This window comes from Enhydra lutris, unplaced genomic scaffold, assembly GCF_002288905.1.
Source record: "Enhydra lutris kenyoni isolate GAN:26980312 unplaced genomic scaffold, ASM228890v2 scaffoldscaffold15, whole genome shotgun sequence".
Taxonomy (NCBI): Eukaryota; Metazoa; Chordata; class Mammalia; order Carnivora; family Mustelidae; genus Enhydra; species Enhydra lutris.
In genome coordinates, this window is record NW_019154099.1 from 8,240,268 (window position 1) to 8,255,195 (window position 14,928).

Below are 14,928 nucleotides of genomic sequence, written 5' to 3' on the forward strand. Positions count from 1 at the left end.
CTGTAAACACAAACCTGAGAAATGGCCCATAAAAAGAGCTGTCAGGCCTTGCTTCTAAGTTCAAAAACCGCTATATCCCATTTTCTCCAAAATATCTTGACAAGATGTCACAGAAAACTAAAATTCAGTATTTCCAGAACTGGATGCATCGTCTCTCACACTTGCCTCCTTCTCTGTTTTCCTATTCGCCAGGGCACTTACTCTTCCCCAGCACTGACCTCATCCCCCAGCTCACCAGATGTTTTCTCAGTTCCGCCTCCTAAATGTCTCCTATGCTTTGCACTCTGTGCACCACTGACCTGGTTTGGAGCCCTTATCATGAAAAATAATAGACTATTTGCAGGAGACTCCAACCTGGCATCCCTGCCTCCAGTTTCATGTGCTCCTAATGTGCAGTCACTCACATAACTCCTGCGCTGACCACTTTTCAGTACTTGAGCTTTCCAGATAAAACCCAAACTCCTCCTCATGATCTACCTACTTCTCCAGCTTCAGCTACTGACATTTCCTTTGAGTTTTCTTACAGACCTTTCAGAAAAGAACTGCCTTTTGACCCCAGGGTAAGCACATACCTTTTGCCATTCTGGACTCCATGTCCTTAACAAGTTAGCATTACTTGGCATACAGTAGGCATGTAATATATGTATATATTACATATGTATAGATACTTACCAATGGCTGAAAAGAAAAACAGTCTTAGCTGAAATGAAATGCCACAAAAATTTGGCTTGGGAAATGAGTTAGTCCCACATTCTCTCTGTATTCCCCTCCCCTTAACCAGTCATAAGGATGGATCTCTTGTGACAAATATTGCATGATAATTTCAATTTGTAGGCACTAAGTGAAAACATGGAAAGAGGGAATCGGTGTTGCATATACACTACTTCGGTTTTTGTTTTAATTAATTAGTATTTTATCTCACTTTTAAAATTTTTAACTCCAGTGTTAGATCAGTTTAAGTTGTGCAATATAGTGATTCAGCACTTCCATACATCACCCAGTGCTCATTGCTCCTTAATCCCCATCACCTATCTCCCATCCTACCACCACTCTCCTCTGTTACCATCACTTTGTTCTCTATGTTAAGAGTCTGTTTCTGAGTTCGTCTGTCTCTCTTCCCTTTGCTCATTTGTTCTGCTTCTTGAATTCCACATATGAATGAAATTATATGGTGTTTGTCTTTGTCTGACTTATTTTGCTTAGTATTATACTCTCTAGCTTCATCCATGTTGCTGCAAATGGCAAAATTTCATTTTTTATGGCTGAATAATATTCTATTATATATGTGTGTGTGTATGTGTGTGTACCAGTTTTTCTTTATCCATTCATCTCGTGATGGACACCTGGGCAGCTTCTATATCTTGACTAATATAAATAATACTGCAATAAACAGGGGGCTTCACGTATCCCTTTGAATTAGTGTTCTTCTGTTTTGGGGGTAAATACCCAGTAGCACGATTATTGGATCATAGGGTAGTTCCTTTTTACTTTTGAGAACCCTCCATACTGTTTTCCGCAGTGTCCACGCCAATTTGCATTCAGACCAACAGTGAAAGAGGGCTCCTTTTTCTTCACATCCTCACCAACACTTGTTGCTTATTGTGTTTTTGATTTTAGCCATTCTGACAGGTGTGAGGTAATATCTCAGTGTACTTTTGATTTGCATTTCCATCATGATTAGTGATGTTGAGCGACTTTACATGTGTTTACTGGCCCTCTTAAAGTCTTCCTTGGAGTACTTTCTGTTTATTGCTCCTGCCCATTTTTAATTGGATTATTTGTTTTTTTTGGTGTTGACTCTATCAGTTCTTTATATATTTTGGATACTGACCTTTTATCAGATATGTCATTTGCAAATATCTTCTCCCATTCAATAGGTTGCCTTTTAGTTTTGTTGTTTCCTTCACTATGCAGAAGCTTTTTATTTTGATGAAATACCAATAGTTTACTTTTAGTTTATTTTTCTTTTTGTTTCCCTTGCCTCAGGAGACCTATCTAGAAAAATGTTACAGCTGATGCCAGAGCAATTAGTATCTGTTCTCTCTTCTAGGATTTTTAGGGCATCAGATCTCAGGTCTTTAATCCATTTTGAGTTTATTTTTGTGCATGGTATAAGAAAGTTGTCTGGTTCCATTCTTTTGCATGTAGCTCTTCTGTTTTCCCAACACCATTTGTTGAAGAGACTGTCTTTTTCCCATTGGATATCGTTTCTTGCTTTGTCAAAGATTAACTGACCATAACTGAGTTTATTTCTGGGCTCTCTATTCTGTTTCATTAATCTATGTGTCTGTTTTGGTGCTGGTACCACACTGCTTTGATTACTACAGTTTTGCAGTTCTGTTAAAATCTGGGATTGTGATACCTCAAGTTGCTATCACTATTCAGGGTCTTTTTGTGGTCCCATACAAATTTTAAGATTCTTTGCTCTAGTGAAAAACACTATTGCTACTTTATAGAGATCGAATTAAGTCTGTTGGTTGCTTTGTGTAGTATGGACATTTTAATAATATGTTATTCCAACCCATGAGCATGGAATATCTTTCCATCTATATCATCTCAATTACTTTCATACTTTTCAGATTACAGGTCTTTCACCTCCTTGGTTAAATTTATTCCTAGGTATTTTATTCTTTTTGGCACAACTGTAAATGGGACTGTTCTCTCAATTTCTCTTTCTGCTGCTTCATTGTGTATAGAAATGCAAGGTATATATACTGATTTTGTATCTTACAGTTTTACTTATTTCATTTATCACTTTTCTGGTAAGTTTGTTTTTTAGTTTTTAGGATTTCCTGTATAGAGTACTATGTTATCTGCAAGCCCTTATGCATTTGGATGCCTTTTATTTCTCTTTCTCATGTGATTGCTGTGGCTAGGACTTCCCAGTACTATGCTTAATAAAAGTAGTGAGAGCAGATACTCTTCTTGTTTCTGATCTTACGGGGAAAGCTCTCAGTTTTTCACCATTGAGTATGGTGTTAGCTGTGGGTTTTTCATATATGGCCTTTATTACAGTGGGGTATGTTCCCTCTGATTACTGTGTTGAAGGCTTTTATCATGAATGGATGTTGGACTTTGCCAAGTGCTTTTCCTGCATCTATTGAAGATGGTAATATTTTTATCCTTTCTCTAATTATCATATTGATTGATTTGAGAATATTGAAGCACCTTGTATCCCAGGAATAAATCCACTATATCACGGTGAATCCTTTTCCCCCTGCCATGGTGAAGGATTTTTTTTTTTTTAATGTATTACTGGATTTGCTTTGCTAACCTTTTGTTGAGGATTTTTGCATCTATGTTCATCAGGAATAATGGCCTGTAGTTCTCTTTTTTTGTAGTGTCTTTATTTGGTTTTAGTATCAGGGTAATTCTGCCCTCCTAGAATGAATTTGAAAGCTCTCCATCCTCCTCTGTTTTTTGGAAATAGTTTGATAAGAATAGGTATTAATTCTTTAAATATTTGGTAGAATTCACCTGTGGAGCTGTCTGCTTCTAGACTTTTGTCTCTTTGCCTCCCGAATCTGGATTTGTCTCCTTCCTGAGATTTGAGAAGTTTTCAGCTATTATTTCTTCATATAACTTTTCTGCCCACTTTTCTTTCTTTTCGTCTTCTGGGATCCATATACTGCAAATGTTATTATGCTTGATGGTGTCGCTGGGTTCCGTAAGTCCGTTTTCATTTGCTTTTTTTCTCTCTCTCCTGTTCAACTTGATTGCTTTTTATTGCTCTGTCCTTCAGGTTGCTGATCCATTCTTCTGCTTCTTCTAGTGTACTATTTATTCCCTATAGTTTTGTTTTTTGTTTTTGTTTTTGTTTTTTTCTTAAGATGGGGAGGGGGGGCGCCTGGGTGGCTCAGTGGGTTAAAGCCTCTACCTTCAGCTCAGGTCATAATCCCAGGGTTCTGGGATCAAGCCCCACATCGGGCTCTCTGCTCAGCGGGGAGCCTGCTTCCCTTCCTCACTCCCTGCCTGCCTCTCTGCCTACTTGTGATCTCTGTCAATAAATAAAATCTTAAAAAAAAAAAAAAAAAAAGAGGGGGAGAGGGAGAGTAGTGGGGAGGGGCAGAGAGAGAAGGAGTGCAAATCTTAAGCAGGCTCCACACCCAGCATGGAATCCAACATGGGGCTAAGATTATGACCTGAGCTGAAATCAAGATTCAGATGCTTAACAACTGAGCCACCCAGGCACTGCCCATCTAGTGTATTTTTAATTTCAGTTATTGAGTTATTCATCTCTGATTGGTTCTTTATGTTTTGTCTCTTTCTTAAGGGTCTCACTGAAGTCCTCCACTCTTTTCTCCAGTCCAATGAATATATTTATGACCTTTACTTTAAATTCTCTATGGGGAATGTTACTTATCTCTGTTTCATTGAGCTCTCTTGCTGTGGTTTTGTTCTTTCATTTAGGGCATATTCCTCTGCCTCATTTTGTCTCTCTGTGTCTGTTTTGTGTGTTAGAAATGTCAACTACATCTACTCCTCTTGAAAGTAGTGGCCTTATGAAGATGTCTTGTAGTGCCTTGAAGTGCAGTGGCCCCTCTTTACCAGAAACTGGAGCTTCAGGGGTGTCTCCTATGTGTGTTGTGTGTGCTCTGCTATTGTGCCTGAGCTGCATTATGCTTCAGTCCAGTCACCTGCAATGGCTGTCTTTGACTGTTGTGAACAGGGTTTGGTCCCTCTGCTGTTAGTGGGCCAGTCTGGACCTGTCCTGAACTTGAGTTGTCAGACCAGGCATTTGCTAGAGAGGTAGTAGCACCAAACTGCAGGATGCTTTCCCTGAGAAGCTTTCATTGGTGGGCAGGGCTCATACCTGGATCTTGTAATAAATCTCATACCAGATATCTGCCCCCAGCCCACTGCTACCTGTAGCTGGACTGTTGTGTGTAGTTATCTTCCACTGTCCCCTGGGCAGGAGTCCCTTTGGTGTGGTGCTGGCCCATCGGGAGTGCTTGTACACTGGCAGGCTTGTGGCATGGCTTTGAATGGGCTCTGACCGAGGGCATATTGTAAGGGGCATGTCTGCAGGATAATCCAGGGGTGGAGCATGCGGTGTGAGCAAGTGCATGCGTGTACCGTGGAAAGGGACCTGGACCTGCTCTATAAAACCCCTGCTTCAGGGCTGAGACCTGATTAGCAGAAACAGCAGAGGCAGGGAAAGCCATATTAATTAGGTATGCTCGAGTCTGCTTGTGGAAGGAGACCTGGAGCAGAGGCCTGGCTAGAGGGGGCATATCCACAGGAGAACAAGGGGTGGGATGCCCTGTTGGCAAGTTAGGTGGAGAGTTTGGCACGCTACTGGTTTCCACAGGCGTCTGTGTACTGGGAAGCAGGGGGAAGGCAATAGTACTTTCCAGCTCTTGTATTGCTGGAGAAGTCTCCCAGAGATCCCTGCCCCTCCAGCACATGCTCTGAGACTAGTGAACAGTCTCCCTCTCATATACCCCAGGCATCTTTCAGACTGCTGCTTCTGTGCTCTACGTCTGCAGGGCTGTTTTTGTGCTTTCTCTTTTAGGGCATGGACTCCATTTCCTCTCACTTTCTTGGCTCTCCCAGAGAGGAGCCTGTAGACTTTTAAAGTTCCAGGTGTTAAGTCCTTCTGATTGTAAGAACTCATGAAATTTCTTGCCCCTCTGGTTTCCAAAGGAAACCAGATTACAGGGATTCATCTTTCCTGTGCAAGTTCCCTGTGCCTGGGTGCCTAGTTTAATAGTCTTTTTCTCTCCCCTCTCCACACCCACAATGTCCCTCCATCCTCCTGCATACAGTATCATGGGTCCATTTTGCTCCCAACCATGTCTCTGTCTTTCCTAGCCTCTACAGTGTGGTAACCTCTCCACATTTAGCTGCGGAGAGTCTGTTCTGCCAATCTTCAGGTTATCTTTCAGGTCATTTATACTGATGTTATCTAGTTGTCCGATGGGACACAGTGAGGTTAGGGTTCTCCTACTCCACCATCTTCCCCGGAGGTCCCTCTATTTTTAATTTTTTGAGGAATCTCCGTACTGTTTTCCACAGTGACTAACCAATTTACATTCCTACCAATGGTGCATGAGGATTCCTTTTTGCCACATCCTCACCAACACTTGTTGCTTCTTGTGTTTTTGATTCTAGCCTTTCTCACAAATGTGAGGTGATAACTCACTGTTGTTTTGATTCGCATTTCCCTGATGATGAGTGATGCTGAGGATCTTTCCATCTGTGTATTGGCCATTTGTAGGTCTTTTGAAAGCCCTCCATTCGGGTACTCTGCCCATCTTTAAACAGCATTGTTTGGAGGATTTTGGGTGTAGAGTTGTGTAAGTTCTTTACATATGTGGGATATTAAGCCTTTATTGAATATCAATTGCAAGTATCTTCTCCCATTCAGTAAGTTGCCTTTTTTTGTTTTGTTGATGGTTTCCTTCACTGTGCAAAAGCTTTTTATTTTGATGTAATCCCAATATTTTATTTTTGCTTTTGTTTCACTTGCTGTAGGAGACCTATCTATAAAAATGTTAACACTGAGAAATTACTGCCAGTGTTTTCTTCTAGGATTTTTACATTTTAGGTTTCAGGTCTCACATTTAGGTCTTTAGTTCATTGTGAGTTTATTTTTGTGTATGGTGTTAGAAAGTAGTCCAGTTTTCCCAAAATCGTTTATTGAAGAGACTATTTTCTTCACTGTATATTCATGCCTCCACTGTCACAGATTAATTTACCATATAAGTTTGGATTTATTTGGGAGCTCTCTACAATTTTGAAAACTACAGGTTTGTTGTATATCCTGAAATATGGAATTATAAAATCCCTAGCTTTTTCTTTCTTAGGACTTCTTTGGCTATCCAAGGTCTTCTGTGGTTCCACACACATTTAATGAGTATTTGTTCTGGTTTTGTGAAAAATGCTATTGATATTCTGATGGAGGTTGCACTGAATATGCAGAGTACGCTGGGTTTCATGAACATTTAAAAATATTTTTCTAAATCATGAACATGGAATATATTTCCATTTGTTTTTATCTTTAGTTTCTTCCATCAGTGTTCTAGTTTTCAGAGTATAGGTATTTCACCTCCTTGACTGAGTTTATTCCTAGGTATTTTATTCTTTTTGGCACAATTATAAATGGAGTTTTCTTAATTTCTCCTTCTGCAACTTCATTATTAATGTATAGAAATGCTACTGATTCCTGGTTATTACTTTTGTATCCCCCCACTTTACTGAATTTATTACTTGTGGTAGTGTTTGGTGGAGTCTTTAGGATTTTCTATGTATAGTAGTATGTCATCTGCAAATAGTGACAGTTTAACTTCTTATTCACAAATATGATGCCCATTTCTTTTTCTTCACTGACTGCTATGCCTAGGACTACGATGAATAAAAGAGGTGAAAGTGGACATCCTTTTCTTGCTCCTGATCTTACAGGAGAAAAACTCTTTTGTTTTCTTCCCCCCATTTAGTATAATGTTAGCTATAGGCTTTTCTTTTTTCTTTCTTTCTTTTTTTTTTTTTTTTTTGTTGTTGTTAAGCTTTATTTATTTTGAGAGAGAAGCAAGGAGAGGGATAGAGGAGGAGAATCTCAAGCAGCCACCCCACTGAGCAAAGAGCCTGACACGGGGCTGTATCTCATGAGTCAGACACTTAACTGAGCCACCCAGATGCCCCAGAGATGGGTTTTTCATATATGCCCTTTGTTATGTTGAGGTATGTTCCTTCTAAACCCACTTTATTGAGAATTTTTATCATGAATGGGTGCTGAATTTTGTCAAATGCTTTTTTTCCTTCTACTAAGATGATCCTATAATTTTTTTTGTTTTCTTGATGTGGTTGATTGATTTGTGAATATTGAAACATTCTTGCATCCCCAGAGTAAACCCCACTTGATTGTCATGAATGCTTCTTTTAATGTATTGTTGAATGTGTTTTGCTAATACTTTGTTGAGGATCTTGTATCTATGTCCACCAAGGATACTGGCCTGTAGCCTTCTTTTCTTGTGGTGTCTGTCTAGTTTGGATACCAGGGCAATGCTGACCTCATAGAATACATTTGGAAGCTTTCCTTTCTATTTTTGTGGAATAGTTTGAGGAGAATATGTATTAACTCTTATTTAAATATTTGGTAGAATTCATCTATGAATCCATCTGCTCCTAGACCTCTTGTTTTGGTCATTTCTTGACTCCCAATTCAATTTTTGTTACTAGTAATCAGTCTGTTCACATTTTCTATTTCTTATTGATTTACTCTTGAAAGACTATTATTTCTACAAATTATCCGTTTTTTTCTAGGTTGTCCAATTTGTTGGCATATAATTTTCCATAGTATTCTTTTTTTTTTTTTTTAAGATTTTATTTATTTGACAGAGAGAGATCACAAGTAGGCAGAGAGTCAGGCAGAGAGAGAGGGAAGCAGGCTCCTCGCAGAGCAGAGAGCCCGATGTGGGGCTCGATCCCAGGACCCTGAGATCATGACCTGAGCTGAAGGCAGAGGCTTTAACCCACTGAGCCACCCAGGCGCCCCGCATAGTATTCTCTTAATCACCCTTTTATATCTGTGGTGTCTGTCTCATATTTCATTTATTTGGGTCCTACTCTTTTTTTCCTTGATGAGTCTAAGGGTTTATTAGTTTTATCTTTTTAAAAAAGCCAGCTCTTGGTTTCATTCATTCTAGTCTCTATGTTATTTATGTCTGCCCTGATCTTTATTATTTCCTTACCTCACCTTGGGCTTTGTTCTTCCTTTTTCTAATTTCTTTAGATGTAAGGTTAGATTGTTTATTTGAGCTTTTTCCGGTTTCTTGAGGCCAGCCTGTATACTATGTTTCCCTTTTAGAACTGTTTTCATTGCATTCCAAAGATTTTGGACTACTGTTTTCTCATTTTCATTTGTCTTCATGTAATTTTTTAATTCTTCTTTGATTGCTTTGCTGACCCATGTGTTGTTTAGTATCACGTTGTTTAGCTTCCATATGTTTGTTTTTCCTAGTGTTTTTCTTGTGATTTATTCCCAATTTCATACCAATGTGGTCAGAAAAGATACATAGTATGATTTTAATCTTAAATTTGTTGAGACTTAATGACCTAACATACGGTTGCATGTGCACTTGAATGCATATGGGGCGCCTGGGTGCCTCAGTGGGTTAAGCATCTGCCTTTGGCTCAGGTCATGATCCCAGGGTCCAGGGATTGAGCCCCACATCAGACTCCCTGCTTACTGGGGAGTCTGGTTCCCCCTCTCCCTTTGCCCCTCCCCCCATTCACAGGCGTGCGTGTGTGCTCTCTCAATTTTTTTTTTTTTTTTTAAAGAAAAATATGTGTATTCTCTTGTTCAGGGGTGAATATTTTGTATATAACTGTTATGTCCATCTGGTCTTATGTGCCGTTCAGAGACACTGGTCTTTATTGATTTTTCTGCCTAGATAATCTATCCATTGATGTGAGTAGAGTGTTAAAGTCCCCCACTACTATTGTATTACCATTAGTTTCTCTTTATGTTCACTAACATTTGCTTTATGTATTTAAGTGCTCCAGTGTTAGGTGTGTAGATATTTACAATTGTTATATCCTCTTGTTGCATGGATCCCTTTATCATTATGGAATGCCCTTGTTTCTTGTTAAAGTCTTTGTTTTAAAGGCTATTGTCTAAGTATTGCTGCCTCATTTTGGGGGGTTTTTGTGGGGTTTTTTGCTTTGATTTGCGTGGTAAATGTTTTTCCATCCCCTTCACTTTATATGTCTTTAGGTCTGAGGTGAGTCTCTTGTAGGCAGCGTATAGATGGTCTTGATTTTTTATCCATTGTACAACACAGTGCCTTTTTATTGAAGCATTTAGGTCATTTAAAGTAATTGACAGATATTTACTTATTGCTACTTCGTTATTTGTTTTCCGGTTGTTTTCTAGCTCTTCTCTGTTTCTCCTCTTGTTCTCTTTCTTTGTGATTGATGAGTTTATAGTGTTATGCTTGGCTTCTCTTTTTTTGTGTGTGTGTGTATCTATTACAGGTTTTGGATTTGTGGTTACCAAGAGGTTGATATAAACATCCTAAGTAAATAACAGTCTATGTTAATCTGATGATCATTTAAGTTCAGACACATTCTTTAAAAAACTTTTTTTCATCCTTTCTCTTCCCTTTTTACTTCCTTCTCCATATTTATATTCTGTTGTATTTTATATCTTCTTATTTGTATTTTATTACATCTCATCTGACCATTTCTTTTCTACTTAAAGAAGTCCCTTTAACATTTCCAGTGAGGCTTACTTAGTGGTAATAAACTCCTCTATCTTTTGTTTGTCTGGGAAACTCTCTCTCCTTCAAATCTGAATCCTAACCTTGCCAGGTAGAGTATTTTATGTTGTAGCCTTTTTCCTTTCAGCGCTTTGAATATATCACGCCACTCCATTCTGGCCTGCAAAATGTCTGCTGAAAGAAAATCAGCCGATAATCTTACAGGTTTTCCTTTGTAGGTAACTTTTTGCTTCTCTCTTGCTTTTAAAATTCTCTTTACCTTTGATATTTTAATTATGTATCATGGTGTGGACCTTGAGTTCATCTTATGTGAAATGTTGTATGGTTCTTGGACCTGGATGTCTGTTTCCTTACCCAGGTTAGGGAACTTTTCAGCTATTATTTCTTCAGTTAAGTTTTCTACCCCCTTTTCTCTCCCTTCTGTAGAGACCCCTATAATGCAAATGTTTGCTTGATTTTGAGATTCCCTTAACCTATGGGTTTTTAAATTCTTTCCTCCTTTGCTGTTCCGTTTGTTTGCTTTCCTTTACCTTGTCTTCCAGATCACGATATTTTCTGGCATCCAATAATCTGTTGATTCCCTCTACTGTGTTTTTTAGTTATTGTGTTCTTTTTTTTGTATTTTCAATCTCTTTATTGAAGGCCTCACTGAATTCTTCTACCCTTCTCTCCAGCCCAGTGAGCATTTTTATGTTCACTACTTTAAAATCTTTATCAGGCATATTGCTTATCTCTATTTCACTTAGTTCTTTTTCTGAGTTCTTGTCCTGTTCTTTATTTTGGAGCATATTTCTCCATTTCCCTATTTTCTTTAATTTCCTGTGTTTGTTTCTATGGATTAGCGAAGCAGTTACTTCTTAATTGGTGTGGTCATCCTCTGGGTAGACTGTGTGTGCTTGGTGACCTTTGCTGGTTGGCTTGAGCTGTGGCTGGCGTGGGCTTTCCACATAGCTGGCTCCCTGTCTGGATAGCTAGCTGAAGTGGATGCAGGCCAGGGTGTCCCAGGATACTATGCACTGAGGGCACCCTGGCAAGACAGCTGAAGCTGAAATGGGTAGTGCAACCTGTGGTGTCTAAGGCACTGTGTACAAGGCATGCCCTGGAAGGGTGGCTGGAGCTAAGGCAGTGTGCTTGCTAGGAGTTCTCAGAGTTGTCTACATAGAGAGTGCCCAGACAGGAAAGCTGAAACTAAAGTGGGTACAAGCCAGAGTTACCTGCAGCTCTTAGCACAGAGGGCACATTAGTAGGCTAGCTGAAGCTGAAGTGAATATAAACTGGGATGTTCCAGGACTTGGCACAAGGATGCATTGAAGGGGTAGATGGCGTTGAGGCAGGGTATAGGGCAGCAGGTTCTGGGGCATTCTTGCAGGGAGCATCCTGGCAGGGCACTGAAAACTAAACTGGGCATGGGATGGTGTGGTCCCTGAGCTGTCTACACAAACAGTATCCTGGCAGGACAGCTGTAGCTGAATTGGGTACAAGCTGTGGTGTCTCTGGGTACTCAGTGCAGGGGGGGTTCCCTGGCCAGGCAACTGGAGCCAAGGCCAGTGTGGACAAGAGTGTTTTGGGGGTGCTCTGTACAGAGGATAACTGGAACTGATACAGGCGTGGGCTGGGGGTTCCTTGGGTACTATATGCTGGGGGCACCCTGGCAGGGCAGTTGGATCTCAAGCAGATGTTAACCAAAAAGTTCTGGAGCACTCTACACTGGAGGCACCCTAGCAAGGCATCTGAAGCCAAAGTGGTGTGGGCCCCTTGAGCGTTCTGGGGTGCTTTCTGCCTGTGACCTTGGTATGAGCTAGAGCTGTAGTGCTAACCAAGGGCATCCCTTTGGCTGCCTTGTTGGGCCGGATGGTACTGGTGTGAGTCAGAGGTCTAGGGCTCACCAAGGCAGCAGGCCAGTAGGCCACCAGGACCATGCATCATTCTGTGTTTTCAAGGTGTGTGCAAGGGGTAGTGAGTGTAGAATATGGTTATCAACCCCTCCCACCTGCAGAGCACCCCAGCAGCTACCCCTACTATTTGGCAGTTTTAGAGCTGGCATTCTAATAGGCCAGTTGATCTTTTAAACTATGGCTTTTTTTTTTTTTTTTTCCTGTGCCCCACCATCTGAAGCTGATGTTTGCCTAGGGGACCTGGGGCTTGCGGAGCTGGCCAAGCCAGCTATGGAGACTGGACCCTGATCTGGGCTATGCTTTTAAGTTTGGGGGTTGGGGTGTAAACCATGTTGTTCTCCAGTCTGACTCAGAGTGTGTTCCCACAGCTTTTCCACCATTTGGTGGTATTCAAGGGCTGGCTCTTTTAGATACTAGTCACTCTCTTAAACCATGGCTTTTTTCTGTGCCCAATTGTAAGGAATTTCTTCCAGGTCTTCAGTACTTTCCTTCCCCAGTGCCATTCACAGCGTGGTGGGTGGGGGCTCCCTTCCTTACTGGTCTCTTACTGATCTCTTTTGCCATTCTGTCTTTTGTCATCCAAAGGCTGTTCAGTCAGCCCTTAGTTCTTCTTCAGGAGGAATTCTTCTATAAATAGTTGTAACTTGGTGTGTTCTCTGGAGGAGGTGTGTTCTCTGGAGGAGGTGTGTTCAGAGTCGGTGTTGCCATCTTGGACCAAAACCTTCAAGTCTGAGCTTCCGTACCATGCCTGTGACAGGCTTGGCCTCCAGGACACTTGGCCAATAGTAATGCTTTTGAGTGGCCACAGGCTGGTCCGCTCTACCCATGATGTTGTGGACCCAGGTCTCTCAGTTTGCTGGGACACGCCTTGCACTCTAAAGGAAATGACATTTCCCTTTTTGCCAGCTCTTGACACCAGCTTATTACAGCATGCAAGCACCACCTGGAGCCTGCCTGGTCCACTTCATTAGGTCCTGTACCACTTCCCAGAATAGTTCTTCTCCAGAAAGGGGTAAGAAAAGCAGCAACATATCCACCCTGGGCAGAACCCACAGTGGAACCTGAAGATGGAAGCATTCCCAAGCCTCAGGTCTCTGTTAGGCCTATGCCTAGTGGATGCTGCTAAAGCCTTGCAGGGAGGTGTATCCACTCCAGAGTCACAGAAAGTGACCGTGCCAGGGAACACATTTGTGGGCAGCAGAGCACTTGCTGCAAAATTCAATCTCAAAGATATTTCCTAGGACTCATCTCTTTCCATTCTCATTTACCCAAGCCTAAATCATCATCAGAGAATCAGTCAGTGGTAGGCTGTATCTGGCTTCTTAAAGAATTTGCTGGGATCTGCTCAACGTCCTTGCCAGCTCTGAATATGAGACAAGTGCCTAATAAACCCTTTGAATGGTCTCTATCTGTTCTGTCCTTGCCATTTCCTGCTGGTTCCTTAGGTCCTGCCTGCCTTCTGTGGTCCCTCTCCCTTACTAAACCTGGATCCTCAACTGTGTGATGACTCCAGGACACCACTCAATTTTGTCAATTAATGTGGGCCTGTTGTCTGCTAAACTCTTCTCAGTAATTTCATTTGGCTCCAGTTATCATCCAGGCTGTGAACAGATCACCCTTTCTTGAGAGATACTGTTTCCATTCATCCCTTGGGTTCATTATTTCTTAAATAATACCATCATCCTCCTAGGTAATATCTTTCCATCTCTTTCCTCCAGAACTCTTCTAGCACTTAAAACATATCCATATGGTATTTCATACAGAGGGAATTCCTTTACCTTTCCTGAAACTCCTTTTCTGAGCTCACCTACATAAATCACTTGAGTTTGTTTGGTTTTAAAATTCTGGACTCTCGGGGGCGCCTGGGGGGCTCAGTGGGTTAAGCCGCTGCCTTAGGCTCGGGTCATGATCTCAGGGTCCTGGGATCGAGTCCCGCATCGGGTTCTCTGCTCGGCAGAGATCCTGCTTCCCTCTCTCTCTCTCTGCCTGCCTCTCCATCTACTTGTGATCTCTCTCTGTCAAATAAATAAAATCTTTAAAAAAATTCTGGACTCTCTTTCTCCCGATGCAGGTTCCCAAGATCCCTTTTTGGAAGTATAAGAACATCTTTCATCTCTAATGGTTTTTTATGTCTGGCTGGCTCCAACCTTTCTGTGGACCATTCCTTAAACCCTTTCTGATTCCTATCCTCCTGGGCACATTCCTGCCTCAGTCCTCACTGGTACCCTCTTAGCCAACCAGCATCCTCCTCTGATCTATTACCACATCACTGTGATTCCCTGAATTCTTTACTTTACACCCACCTTCACCTCTTACTCTGTCCTCAGCAGTTAAATCTGACCTTTAGAGGAACCTCCAAAATGCTCACCAAATACTGCCAATTGCAATTTCTTAGCAGAGACTTCTTTCCTGGCAATTTCTAATTACCCTTGATTTATAAAGTACCAGCTCATAGGTTAAACACAGCTCATGGAACTTCGGGACTGACATACACTGAAGTTTTTCTTTTTTCTTTTTATTTGAATGCCTTCAGATGGGGTTTGTGCTACTCACATGCTCAACATGTTCCCAACAATTTTCTGTATTCTTCTATCTGTCCAACTTTACTGATTTGTATTAACTATATCAATATCTGTAACCAGTTCTAGTCCTGGCAACACCTGCCAAACCTTCTGCCCAGACCTTCTAAGTTCTCTTTTATCCCTCCCTATGTTTAACCTCTAGCCTTGTGACATCATCTAATGGAGTATCCTTAACTCTTTCCTCAATATGCTCGTCCTTCTTTGAGACCTGTCTTTCAGTGAGAAACT

General features: G+C 41.2%; 1 protein-coding gene across 1 annotated transcript in view; it reads left to right on the forward strand.

Moving 5' to 3' along the window:
- LOC111147038 (ecto-NOX disulfide-thiol exchanger 1) overlaps positions 1-14,928 on the forward strand; it is a 247,468-nt gene that overhangs the window by 175,393 nt on the left and 57,147 nt on the right. The window lies entirely within an intron of this gene.